This window comes from Lissotriton helveticus, chromosome 5_1, assembly GCF_964261635.1.
Source record: "Lissotriton helveticus chromosome 5_1, aLisHel1.1, whole genome shotgun sequence".
NCBI classification, from domain to species: Eukaryota; Metazoa; Chordata; class Amphibia; order Caudata; family Salamandridae; genus Lissotriton; species Lissotriton helveticus.
Genome location: NC_136065.1, coordinates 1,757,600,733 through 1,757,614,188, shown reverse-complemented (window position 1 = coordinate 1,757,614,188; position 13,456 = coordinate 1,757,600,733). Strand labels below are relative to the sequence as shown.

Genomic DNA, 13,456 nt, shown 5'->3' with positions numbered 1-13,456 from the left:
GTACTCGGGTCCTATTCCTTGGTGTGCCTTAAATACAGTACACAAAGATTTAAAACGGACCTGATTCCTTACCGGAAGCCAGTGCAATTTTTTGATTCCCTTGGAAACTGAATCAAACTTGGGCGTACCTGTAAGTAACCTGGCCGCTGCGTTTCGTAGCCTTTGGAGCTTATTCATAAGACGTTCCTGAAGGTTCAAATATAGACCATTACAATAATCCAGTCTGGATAAGGCTAGCGCGGTAACCACTGTTTGCCGACTGTCAAATGGTAGAAATTGTAGTATTTTTTTTCACAGTTTTGAGTGCATACATGGTAGAAGATGAGACTGTATTGACTCGATCGCCCGAGGTCAGCCTACCATCCGACAATTACTCACAGATTTTTCACTCTTTTCATAGGAGTAGGAAGAGAGCCCATGGAAGACAGCCACCAGTTATTACTAGTATTATTATTGTTTAAGCAAAATTTACACAAAGTCTGTTACAAATTTTGCCTCTTTGGGGGAAATTGTCAGTTAAGCTTTCCTGCATTTTTCCCTGAGTTTCTTGGCATATGTGTTCCAATTGCTTTCTGTCAAACATTCCAAATAAAGCAAGACGCCTAAATGTTCATCGCTTGACTTTGCTGGTTTAAAGTAAAATTAAACTTTGTAACACCTCTTACTGCCAGAGATGAGATGCAGAGAACCAAGGTACAGGCTGAAAAAGTTCTGATCTCAGATCAGAAGATTTTGAATGACAACCCTTTCGACTACCTGTATTGGACCTCATTGGTCAGTGCTTCTAAATTCTGTGCGGTTAAGTATGGCATAAGTACTAACTCACATACCAAAGCAAGCCCCAGAGCCCTCAACCCTATGGGGGACGGCAGACTATGGGAGATTATTGGAGGAATGTTTATGAAAAAATATTACTTGCATAAAGTGTCTTGCGCAAAATAGTATGCCTGATGCTTTTTCTGCCTAAGAAAGGCTTTCTGAGATGAGAATTCACTTAAATTTTTTTAAACTTCGTAAACTTTGTGAATTTGACGAAGTTGGTGAAGTTAAATTGAAAATAAAGCTCCATGCAACGCCCGGATCCAAATTTTCCCCTCCTTGAACCTTCAGATAATGTGCAAGAAGTGTGCTTTCCATCAGTTATTATGAGAGAATCGGAGATGATGTCTTGAGCAGAGAGGCAAGAACCTCTGCTCTCACTGCTGCTAACGAAGGAAATTGCGTCAGGAATGATTTAAAGAAAGTCGGAAGTTTACCAGAGACGCTGGGGCATATTATCAAGGGATTTATCTCCGCTTTTTTGGCTTTAAAAGCCAAGAAAGTGGAGATAAAATTATTTCCCAATCAGCAACAGGGTGCTAATACGCAAATTCGCATGTTAGCCCCCTTTTTCTCTACGCTTCCCCTTGCATCTCTAATGAGATGCAAAGGGGGCGTTCCAGAGAAAAATAATAGGAGAAATGTTGTTAAGCGACATTTCTCCTATTATCAAGGATTTCGCTAACCATGTTAGTGATAAACGAGGTTAGCACTGCTTTTTTTACACCAGGTATTTTCCTGACTTAGCCATGATATCCTATGGAAGGTGGATATCATCGCTAAGTTTGTGAGCCCCTATCATCAAGCTAACGCCAAACTTCGAGAGATTATCGTTAGTTTTCCAGCAATAATCTCTCATTTGGCAGTTAGCGCGAGGATTTTTATCACTTCTGAGATAAACCTTGCTAATAGCAAGTTATCTCTGCGATAATTTCCGACGATGCTTAGCGTTAAAAAATTTGTTGCTAAGCATCGTTAGCGATAAATATTGCTAATCGTTGGTAATATGCCCCGCTATGCTTCCAGAAAGGCGGAAACCAGAAGAAAGCATATTGGTATTTTCCGTGTAATTCGACATTTACCAAAATGTTCTGACATATAATTGATTTCCATTGACACATACTGGATACCAGGGATGAGGAGCCTGTGCTCCCAAAGCCTCTATGTGCTTTTAGTCATAATGCTAATTTTAGGAACAAATCAGTACCTTCTAGCTTTAAAATATGCCATACATATATACAAAAATCGATTTACAGTATGAGCCCAGGACATGGAAATGACACATGTGGATGGTGTCAAATGTTTAACTTCTATATTAGATTATAATGACTGTTGGAAATATGGCCTTCCTTCAGGGTCACCCTGGACTTTTTTGGCCTTTTTATTGTGCCCCATTTTCTTGGCTGTAGAACTGCTAACCAGAGGTGAAGTGCGTGTGCCCTACCTTTCAAGCATGCTGACATTGGCAAACACTTGATTGGCACATTTACCCAAGGACTGCATAAGAAATGCTACTAGTGTGCTGCAGCACTCATTCTACCACCCACTAATGTAGCACTGTAAAATATCTCCTCAGGCCTGATAATGCTGTAGGAATGTGCAGTTTTAAACTGATAATTTGCCCTAGCAAAATAATTATTTTGCCAGACCTAAGAATTCCTTTTTATACTTAATGTCACCTTATAGGTCCCATCTAATGTAGGTCTTAAAAGTTCATAGGGCAGGATGAATGGTATTTAAAAGTAGGGTACGCATATTTACTGTTTTACATGTCTTGGCAGTGAAACATCTCGAAAGTTGAGCTTCGCTGTGTAAAGGTTGGATCTCCCATAGGTTTACGCTATTACAGTTAATACGTGCTAAATACAGTTTGGGAATAGGTAGAATATAATTTCAAGGAACTCATTTAATAGTAATTTAAAACCCAACTTAATAGTTAGGTTGGATTTTACACCAACATTTTGTAAATGACAATTTTAGAAAGTTGTCATTTTCCTACATAAAACTAAAAGCTTGCATGCCAGTGTCCATGGCCTCTGATGGCTCCCCTGTGGTGACAGCTGCATGTATTCCAGGCAGAAGGCTCTGGGGTTGTGCCCAGCCACTTCCTGAGCTTCAACGGATGCCTACCTTGTCACAGGTTGATAAAGCTTACACCTAGGCCTACCCCGTGTTGTCTCTCTAGTCAAGCTTGCCCCAAACCCTGTGGGGGGGAGGAACGCAACAGAACTGATTTAGAGGTGGACACAGGACTGCTCTCCAACCACAGGCTGGCACTGGGCACAGATGTGGACCCCACAGACCTCTCCGTATCACACTCCTGGTCCTGAAAAGGATCAAAATGAGGACAGCCCTTCTGACTGAGAAACTTAAAGGAAGGCAAGTCCTGCTTGCTTTGATCCCTGGACCCCAGAAGTGGCTACATTGGTTAGTTGACTGGCCTTCGATGTTGAACTACAGAGACAAGAGCAGCTTCCAGAGGACTTTCTACATGCAACTGCCCAGCTGACCAGTTCCAACTGGACATGCCCATGACCACACAGCTGGCCTCTTTTGAATTGAGTCCTAAATGCCTGAGGGTTGCCCCCCAAGGTCCTGGACCCATGGCTGTTATAAGAATTTACTCATCCTGTCCCCAAACTGTATGGAGTGGGACATGGAAGCTTTTTGCCTACTTTCTTGCCTGAAGCCGCAGCCAAACTATGATCCAGTGGGAGGCACGCCTTAGCGGCCCAATAACTGCAAGTGTTGTTGCTGGCGGGGATGAAGAAGATCCAATCATGGTGGAAGGTCAACAAGAGTGAGACATTTTCTCTGGTACACAAAGCAGCTCTGTCCCCAGCAGTGCAGTGTTACTGCCATATCATCATAAGCAACATCACAATGTCACAAGAGTCAGGCTGAGACACCAAGGGGTCCAAGGCATGAGAGTACATCAACGAAAAAATGTGATTGAGCCCATCTGGTGTCAAGAAGTCACCTGCATCAGTGGCACCAGAAAAGAAAAATATCTATGCTACCATTCTCAGCATGTTTAGGTTGGAGGGGCAGTTTGAACGCAACCCCCGAATGGCACGTTTGTACAACATGAAGCTGGCTAAAATTTCAGCGCTGGACAACCTCCCTTTGTGTTTTGTGGAATTTCTGGAATTTGTGGCAGCCATCTGCCAAAAATGGAAGGTTACCAGCCGGTCCTATTTTGCCAGAGTTGCTGTTCCAGCACTTCATCACAACGTGCTGGAATTACATAGACCAGCTTTGTAGCAGAGTGCTGTTCACACTATCCACCTGACAACAGACATGTGGACCAGTTGCCAAGCCATGATTACATGTGCATCACTGCACACTGGATCTCTTTTGTGGGGTTTAGAGAAAAGATATCTGGAGGTGGTGACGCTGTTGAGATTTTTAATGCTGCTTGGAAACATGCAACTGTTCGCCATAGAGAAATCTCATACAGCTGCAAAGATTGGTTTTGTAGTCATGGACAATGGCGGTAATATAGTTAAGGCCTGAATGATGGTGGCTATTTTAGGGTCCTGTGTTTTGTGTACTATATTAAAATCATTGTTCAAGTCTTTCTGAACAAATAAGACAGAGTCAGCAACTTACTGACCACCTGCAGAAGAATCTGAATACATTTAAGCCATTCCTTTAAAGCCCGGAAGCAGCTGAGGATCATTCAACCTGATAATAGAATGCCAGTTAAAGCATTTATCCTGGAGGATGCCAACACGTTGGAACTTAACTTATTACATGTGTGAACGTTCCTTTGAGCAATATAGACCAATCAATGAATATGTCATGCAAAGAGAGGATGCTACTGTGAAAGGCATGATCAGTGAGATGTAACAATGGGGCATAGTTAAATGCCTGACTGAGATGCTACTTCTGTTTGAGGTTTTTACATGTGAAGTCAGCAAGGAGGACTGTACTAGGGGCCAAGCTATCCCATTGTTGCTCATGCTAGAGGGACAGCTGAAGGGGTGTCTGCAATGTACGCAGGTGTGGACAAAAAAGCATATGAGTTGGTGGGGAGCTTAACCCTTCACTTATCTGAAAATACAAGGGCGTAAACGGCATTGTGTCATCCAACCATCACATTTGTGCCCCAATTCTTGATCCATGGTACAAACCATTACTGCACACTTTCATTCCTTTTTCAGACAGAGATGTTGCCAGCTACAAAACTTGGATAGCTGTGCAAGCCAGTTAGCTGGAAAAAGACGACTGGGAATTAGAGGCCTGTTCCTCCAGGGCACACAAAGTACTGCAGGACAGCCTTCAAGTTCAACTTCTTCTCACAGCAGCCAAAACCACTAACAAAACCAAGAACAACATCAACAATAACAAGAACAGGAGCATCATCCCCAAAATCATCACATGAATGGTTTCTACAGGCAGAGCAGAGCTTAAGTCCAGTGTTGCGGAAAAGGCAAAAGAGGCCGAGCAAAGGGGAGAACCCATGAGCATTGAGGGGATGTTCCAGGTCTATTTGGATGACCCAACAGAGGCCTACTTTGATCAAAACTCATTGCTTTATTGGTATGGGAAAAGGTGGTAGCGGCAAGTGCTCAGCAGGCTGGTGAAAAACTATCTGACTTGCCCTGTTGCAAGTGTGTCTGCTGACCATGTTTTCCATGCTGCTGTTGCTGTTCTGACAGTGACAAGGACCAGTCTCTCACCCCAAAATGTGGAGAGGTTAACCATGATCAAAATGAATCAGTACTTTATACCACTGAATTACACCATGCCTGAAGTAACACAGCAGGAGGATGATGACGGCAACTCAGGTCATGGAAGTAGTGTGTTAGATGACCTACTTCTGGGTGAACCACCAGAGTTTGAGGAATAGCTCTACTTCCCTGACAACTAGGGTTTCAAGTTACTTTCTTTCTTCTTTTGAAGCCCAAAAAAGTCCCCAAAAAGATATAGCTAAGGAATATTATTTACTTTTTCAATGATGTGTGTTACTGTCTTTCTGGTTGGAATCATAACAAATCGGTCACCAACGTCTTACTCTTTTATTGTTGGATTGGAGTTGCAACTGTGTGCAGTCAGTGAAGAAGTAAGTCCACGCCTTCTGACTTACCCTAAATCCATTTCCGTCAAGCCAGACATTGGATGGAGAATATATACAACAAATGTGAAATGCGAGCCTGCCTCGAGTCCACACCTGACTATATATCTATCCTTTCTGAGCCTAGAGGGACTTACCCAGAAGTACAGGTAAATGATGGCATGCATTGCACACTGAGTGATTGATGTTTTTTGTGCATGATGTCTATTAGTATTCTACACACAAAAAAATTGACTAAAGTCAATCTTTCCCTTCATGTTGTTCAATAACAAAATTGTACTAACGCAGGTCGATCCTTTGCATTTTGATGTCTGGATGAGTCTGGACTCACTCATGACACTTTTGGTACAGAGTTGGACACCATGACCATACCAGACTCGCAGTCAGAGTCAGTTGGATTGGAGATGATTGATGGAATAACTCAGGGCATGAAGTGGCCTAAAAGGTAAACAACAACGCCAGACCTACATGTCTGTGTAGAGGTGGAGGCAAGTGTGGTGGTGTGACTGCCAAGGGTGCATTTATTTTTTTTACTTAATTTGGGAAATGCTATGTTGCTGAGTGGGTATGTATGCTCAGTGCTGTCTGGCTCAAAATGCGAAGCTATGTGGAGGTTGGGTGGGGGTCTGGTGCTGTTGTTGCAAGTAACAGTGGTATGCAGTGAGTTTTCAGAGCCTACAGTGACACAAGAGACAACAAAGCTGCGATGTAGTCACCCCACACAGTGATTGCTCCTGAAATACTGCCTGTACCTGCCTAAAATGACGGCCTCAATAAACCTTCCTGCATCTCTCCTGACCTTATCTAACTCCTCCCCCTACCCCCTACCCCCTACCCCTCTTCGCTCTACTCTTCTCCACTTTCCTGCTACTGACCTTTGACCTCACCTGTCCTGGCCCTTAGTCCCCACCCTGTTTATCTGTGAATTTTCCCTCGTAAATTGGGATCTAGCTATTTTGTCTGATACCCGATGGAGCTACCTGGTTTAGCTATAGGGGGATGGGCCGTGGATTCCCTCCTTGGTCGTCACCTACCCAGTCGGTCATTAGACAGACTTCCTTTCATCTTTCCTTGTTCTCTCTTCCCTTTTCCTCCCTTTCTCACCTCCCCTGCCGCCTCCACTACATTTCTCTCTCCTTTCTCTCCTCTCCTAATTGTATTGCCTATTTTTTGATGTATTGTATAATTGTTGATCTTTTTCTGTTACATTGTTGATTCTCATGTAAAGCGTTTTCATACCTTTGGGTCTAGCTAGCGCTATATAAAACTATTTAAATAAATAAATAAACAGACATGATTTAGCCATGCAACCTCTGAAAGTCTTCCTTGTTGCACTCCTTCTTAATTATTCAGTTTAGCTTTTCTCCTTGATTTTTCAATATTCTTTTTGTTTTTACATCTACAGGCTAGCCTTTACCCTGCGCTATACTGGGAAAAACAACTCACACTAACCTTACCAAACTGCATCTGCCAGGCAACCAAGATTGACAGATTGACAGTCCAAGGAAGGACCAAGAGGAATACGGAAATGTAACTCCCAATTTGGCAATAATTATAGTATCATTTGATTTGATTTTTTTTCTCTTCAATCATTACAACTGTGCATGTTGCGTACATTTGCTTATATTTGACTCCTACAGATATTCAAAGGAAGCCCTGTACAACAGAACATTCAATCTATGTAACTTTAGTCTCTCTGGGGGAAGAAAGACAAGGCAATTGCATAATTTTTAATATACTACCCTGTACTAGTCTAGTACTACTCATCAAATCATCATCATGTATGCATTTGCTTTTTCTCCCATAACAGATTTATGATGGTCGGCTGCCAAGAAGAATGTTTGTTGTCCATGTAGTGTTTGTCTTTGTCAAACCTGTCCCTCAAATCCCGCTTCCCAATCATTCATCAAACCCTAATCCTCTTCCCCTGGGATGTGTGATTTATATTGATGTGTGACTGAATTTTATTTACACCAATTATTGATCACAGACTTGCTGGTGCATATGTGATGAAAGCAAAACTAACTCAAGGTAGGGCGAGGGTCTTCTTCTGTTCTAAGTATATATACTATAGTCCACAATATATAGAGATTACATTGCCACCCAGGCACAGTATTCAATATTCATTTTTTCCCAGAGGAACATAATCTATCATAATATAATTGCCAGCATCGAGTCATTAATCATCCTAGTTCCAGCACTAAAAGTTATGCAGCCGCTTGTCCACCTCATAGCTCGAGTCGACTTCAGTTTGAAATTTGTACTAGGCTTGCTCTCCATTCTGTTTTGTTTTACTTTAGCATTGCTTATCATCATGGTTTCTTGTTTGCAGTCTTCTTGTGTACTGTATTTCTACTACTCGTTCCCTAGTCTCCATCAGGTGCCTGACTGTCTCATTTTCTTTTTTTGCAAATGCTACTGTTAGTGTCTACGACTACTACCACCACCATGGCACCTTGGGAAACCAAACCATCACAGGCAGCCATCGCTTCTCCTATAAAGTATAAACATCAATCACAGGTAAGAGAAGAAGCAATGGGGAGGCATAATGTATATACTGGGGCAATTAATTAATTCACACACCCACACCCTTCCGAGTCCATAGAGGTCTTAGCTGCAGACTGCATAGACCAGGAGAGACTGACAGTACTAATAGGACAAGTGAGGGTTCTGCATTAATCTGTTGGTCTGTTACACGATTTATATATTTACTTTTTAAGCTTGTAGAGCACGCAGCTACCCCCGACGGGGGTGTCCCGGGGCTAATGGAGGCGGCAGATAAAGTAATAGTCCGTCTACGGGCTAGAGAATAACCAGGTCTTTAAGGCCCCTCGGAAAATTGTCTCTGATTTGACAAATCGCAGGGAAGGAGGTAGAGAGTTCCAGAGTTTGGCAGTAAATACCACAAAGGCTCTGCCTCCCATTCTTGCACATCAACAACGGGGAGTCACCAAAAAATGGAGAGAGAGACTTACATTGAATGCGTTTGGACACGGGAAGCCAGTGAAGCTTCTTTAAATGGGGAGTGATCGAATGACGGTACGGGATATTGCAGATCAGCCTGGCTGCCGCGTATTCCACGATCAGCAAGCGTCTAATCAGGTAAGCTGGTGCTCCCGCATAAAGACTATTTGCATAATCAAGATGGGAGGTAATTAGAGCGTGAATGATGTTGCGGCGGGATTCTACTGGAAGGAAAGGGAGCATTTTTTACAGCATGTGTAACTTGCCGAAGCAGGCTGAGGAGACCTGAATAATTTGAGATTTGCAGGACAGTTTATTGTTGAACCCCGAATCCAAGATTCCTAGCTGAGGTTACAGGTTTAGGAGGGCGGTTCAGTGTAGATGGCCACCAGAAGATAAAAAAACAGGACCTTGGTTTTGTCTGAATTGAGTTTTAATGTGTTCTGTGACAACCATGAGGAGATGTTACACAAGCAGCGTTTAAAGTTGACAAAAGTGATCATTAAAGGCAAACACAAGTTGGGTGTCGTCGGCGTAGAAGATCACCCTCACCCCACATAATTCAACCAGAGCAGCTAGGGGAGCAAGGTAGACATTAAAGAAAAGGGGGCTCAAGGCCGAGCCTTGGGGGACCCCACAATTCAAGGGTTTCACCTCGGAGACAAATGGCTGGAGGAGCACTTGCTGAGTACGACTGCTCAGAACAGAGCGAAGTTTATCCAGCAGAATCTTGTGAGTGACCCTGTCGAATGCCGCAGACAGGTTCAGAAGCAACAGCATGGCTGCTTTACCGCATCCACTTGTTCGCGGATGGTCTCGGAGACTTCAAGAAGCGCAGTCTCCATGCTAAAGCCGGGTCTAAACCCAGACTGGGAGTCATGGAAAAGACACTGTGACTCAAGATAGCAGGAAAGTTGTTCCTGGCCTAGCTTTTCCAGCACTTTGGCAGGGGCCAGGAGCAAGGAGATAATTTTTAAAAACCGATGGATCAGCATCTGGTTTCTTGAGGATAGGTATTAGTAAGGCCTGTTTCCAGATGGAAGGGAAAATTCCCCTGCAAAGGGAGAAATTCCAGATCTGGGTGAGTGGTGAAGAGATAAGGGGGGCTAGAGTCTTGAATAACTGCCGGGCAAGGATTTTTGGGAGATTCAGATTTGCAAGTAAGGAGGTTTTGCAGAGAGGTGTAAAGTGAGATAGGGTTAAAGGAGGTTAGTGGATCGCTTGAGACTGTCCCCAGGTCCTGGGCGGAAGGAGAGGAAGGGAACGTTGAGTAGATGTCCACTATCAGCAGGTTTCAATCAAAAACTGTCTGTGACCCTGCGGCAAAGAAAATAGGGCGAAGTAAAAGAGTAACCCCCCACAAAAGATATACATCATATGTAAACTATACTGTTGCCTGCTGCCAGGGTTAAGGGGAGGTGGTGCTGCACAAAAGAAATGAGTGCAGCCACCTTCACCTCAGGGAATAAGGCCTGGACTGCACCCCTCTGGGCTCCGTCTTCCGCAAGTAAGGTGGCTCCTCTTGTTTCCCTGGGAACTGGAGTAAGCCCTCTTTGTAGTCTTGGCCATGGTTCTGGGGAGTGGGCGGAAAAGAAAAGAAAATGTAGGAGTTAAAAATTAAGTCAGGAGAAAAAGAAGAGAAGTAAAAAATAAAAAAGCAAGTAATAGAAAAACAGTACAAAACGCAGTAAAACAAACAAAAAGTAGATAAAAACGCAAAATATACACTTGGGAAGAGAGAGGGATAGATATTAAATAAAAAAGATCAGAAAAAAAGTTTTAGGGACAAAGGATTGTGAAGATTTCGGGTAGATTGAAAAACAGGCCCTAGAACCATAACCAGACAAGAAAAACAAGATGGTCATGCCCATGTGCGACCACGTGGTGAAGTTCATGCAATATTATCCCCACAACATGACCTGCGTTGCCAAACGTTAGAAACGTCTCGCGAGCATGTGAAACAAAGCAAAACAAGCAACTCCGCATGCTCGCGGATCTCCATGAAGCGTCGCAGTGTTCTTCATAACGTGGCTACCCAAATCCGTCTGGGCTTAAACATGACTTGTCATCAAGACTTACTCCAGCAGCAGCCACCATCAGGGTACGGGATTGGTCCAGGTGGAATTAGTCAGCTGGGCTCCTCAGGTAAAGGGATTTTAGCAACTGTTGTTTCCCCCGTAGTTTAACAGGAAGTAGGTAACTCAGCTCAAACTCAGTAAAATCAACAGTAGGTACAGTTATTTTTCTGTCCTCCACTGGTCCAGTAGTGTTATGAAGAAGGGTGCCACATTTATGCCTGACATTTGCCTGTGGTTGGGAGTTAATTATGCCCCCTCCCTAACCAATAGGGAAAATGTTCTCTGAGGTAACTCTACGAGCGTTTGGATCTGTTCCTGTGTGCTATACTGCAAATAATCCCACAATGCATCTTTCTACCTAAAATAAGGAAGAACCTTTCTTTCCTTGTGCAGAGCTCCTGAGCCAACCCTGGAGGTGTGGGCAGGGAAATGAGCAACTGCTCCACAGTGGTCACTCAAAGCCAGTTCCTTGGGCAGCTTCTTTACCACTGGGATTGATGCTGGAGAGGGGGAAGGCCTGGGTGTTACCTACAGCTGCCTGTGATAGGTAATTACATTTCTGTGCACAGCCTAGGTGGTCCTCTTGCAAGAGGAACTGAATACTTCACCATACCCAAGACCTTTGTCTCACCTCTGGGAGCAAGTCCACACCTCATCAAGGGGCTAATAAAGCTCCTGGGTGGCAGATGCAATGTTATGCTAGAGGTTTATAAAGGTAAAAAGTGACCATTTTTAAGTCCCTGTTCAACACATTATTACAAATCTGACGTTGCTAGTGCATTGGCATTGTAATAAATATTTCAAAAAGTCAAGCCAAGAATGAACTTTGTAACTGTGTCCTAGGCACATAGGACATTGGTAAATTTAATTTTGCACCCCAATGCTTTTATATGGAAGAGCTATGTTTGCTACAGTGAAAATAACTTCTGATTCTTTATCACTGTAAGGACATTTTAAACATTAAATATTTACATGACCTACTTTGAAATACCAGGCATACTGCCTGAAGTGCATGAAGGCCTAATTAGTGTGACTTACTAATATTTAAAAGCAGGGTTTGGGCCTGTCAAAAGGGGTTAATTTTAAAGGTCAAATTTGCAGTTTTAAAACTTTACAGAAAGACTTCAGTGGTAGGCCTGAAGTCATGTTTGCTCTGTCACTTGGTGCCCAAAGAAGAGGCAACGTGCTCGGTTCTTTCTGGTGGACACGGGGCTCCTTCTTGTCCAAAGGAGCTTTCCCAGGATGCACTGCCGCTCCTCGCGCCGCGGCCTGCAATCTTTTTCAGCCGGCGGTAGAGCCTGCTCTTGGTGATCCCTCACACCTGAGTGAACGGGACCCCGGCCGGATCTCGGAGGGCGCCTTGACGAGCTGTGAGCAACTTCGTGGGAAAACCTTGGAAAGAAACAAACATGAGGCGAACGCGTAGGAAAGTTCACAGTGTGCAGACCTTACCAGTACAGATGCACAGACATAGTAACATCAAGCAAGCATTGGCAGAATCCACAAATGATCCGGAAAGTGTGGTAAAGAAATATATGGACAACCTGGATAGCCCTCTAGATGAGGACTGCATAATCTGCATGGAAAATTTGGCATCTCCTTCTGGTTACAGCGATGTAGTGGAGATCAAGACTATCCAGCCTCATGCTATAGGGAAGCTGAAGCAGTGTGCTCATAGTTTCCACATCCTTTGCATGCTTGCCATGTATAACAATGGAAACAAGGATGGAAGTTTGCAGTGTCCTGCCTGCAAGACCATTTATGGAGAGAAGACAGGGACTCAGCCTAAAGGAAAAATGGAAATCTATTCAATTCATCGGTCTCTACCTGGACATCCTGACTGTGGAGCCATTCAGATCGTGTACATGATCCCTCCAGGCATTCAGGGTCCAGAACATCCCAATCCTGGAAAACCATACACAGCCCGAGGCTTCCCCTGCCATTGCTACCTACCTGCCAATAGTAAGGGTAGACTAGTTCTGGAACTATTACAGGTGGCCTGGAACCGGCGTCTAATTTTCACTGTTGGTGTTTCCAGTACCACAGGAGAGGGAGACACTGTGGTGTGGAACGAAATCCACCATAAGATTGAGATGTCCTCAAACATCAGTGGGCACGGGTATCCTGATCCCAAATATCTGGACAATGTGCTCGCTGAGTTGGCAGCCCAGGGTGTCACTCAGGACTGTCTGAGCAAGTAACACTTGCTTAACAAAGTGCAAAAGGCTGGTTGATAACTCAAGTTTTTGGTTCTGTTGCCTTAAGCTTTTACATCATGTTAAAAGCAATAGCCAAGCAACTGGAAGCCACACACTTTTTGCAGTCTAGCTGTGTATTTAATTTAAAGGAAAGATGGGTGATCAAGAGGCATGTTTGACTTAATTTCACAATCTCCTTTGAAAAATGTACAAGTTTATGTTAAGAAGACATACTGGACTCACATTTCAAACCCTGCAGGGGTATTTGCTTCTTTATCCAAGTCATCTAGTTTTGTGTGTGGCTAATTGACTCAATT

The 13,456-nt window shown here is 43.6% G+C and overlaps 1 pseudogene; it reads left to right on the top strand.

The window, feature by feature from the left end:
* Positions 1-12,293: 12,293 nt before the first annotated feature.
* Positions 12,294-13,241, top strand: LOC144753811 (putative E3 ubiquitin-protein ligase DTX2 pseudogene; annotated as a pseudogene).
* The last annotated feature ends 215 nt before the right edge of the window (positions 13,242-13,456 follow it).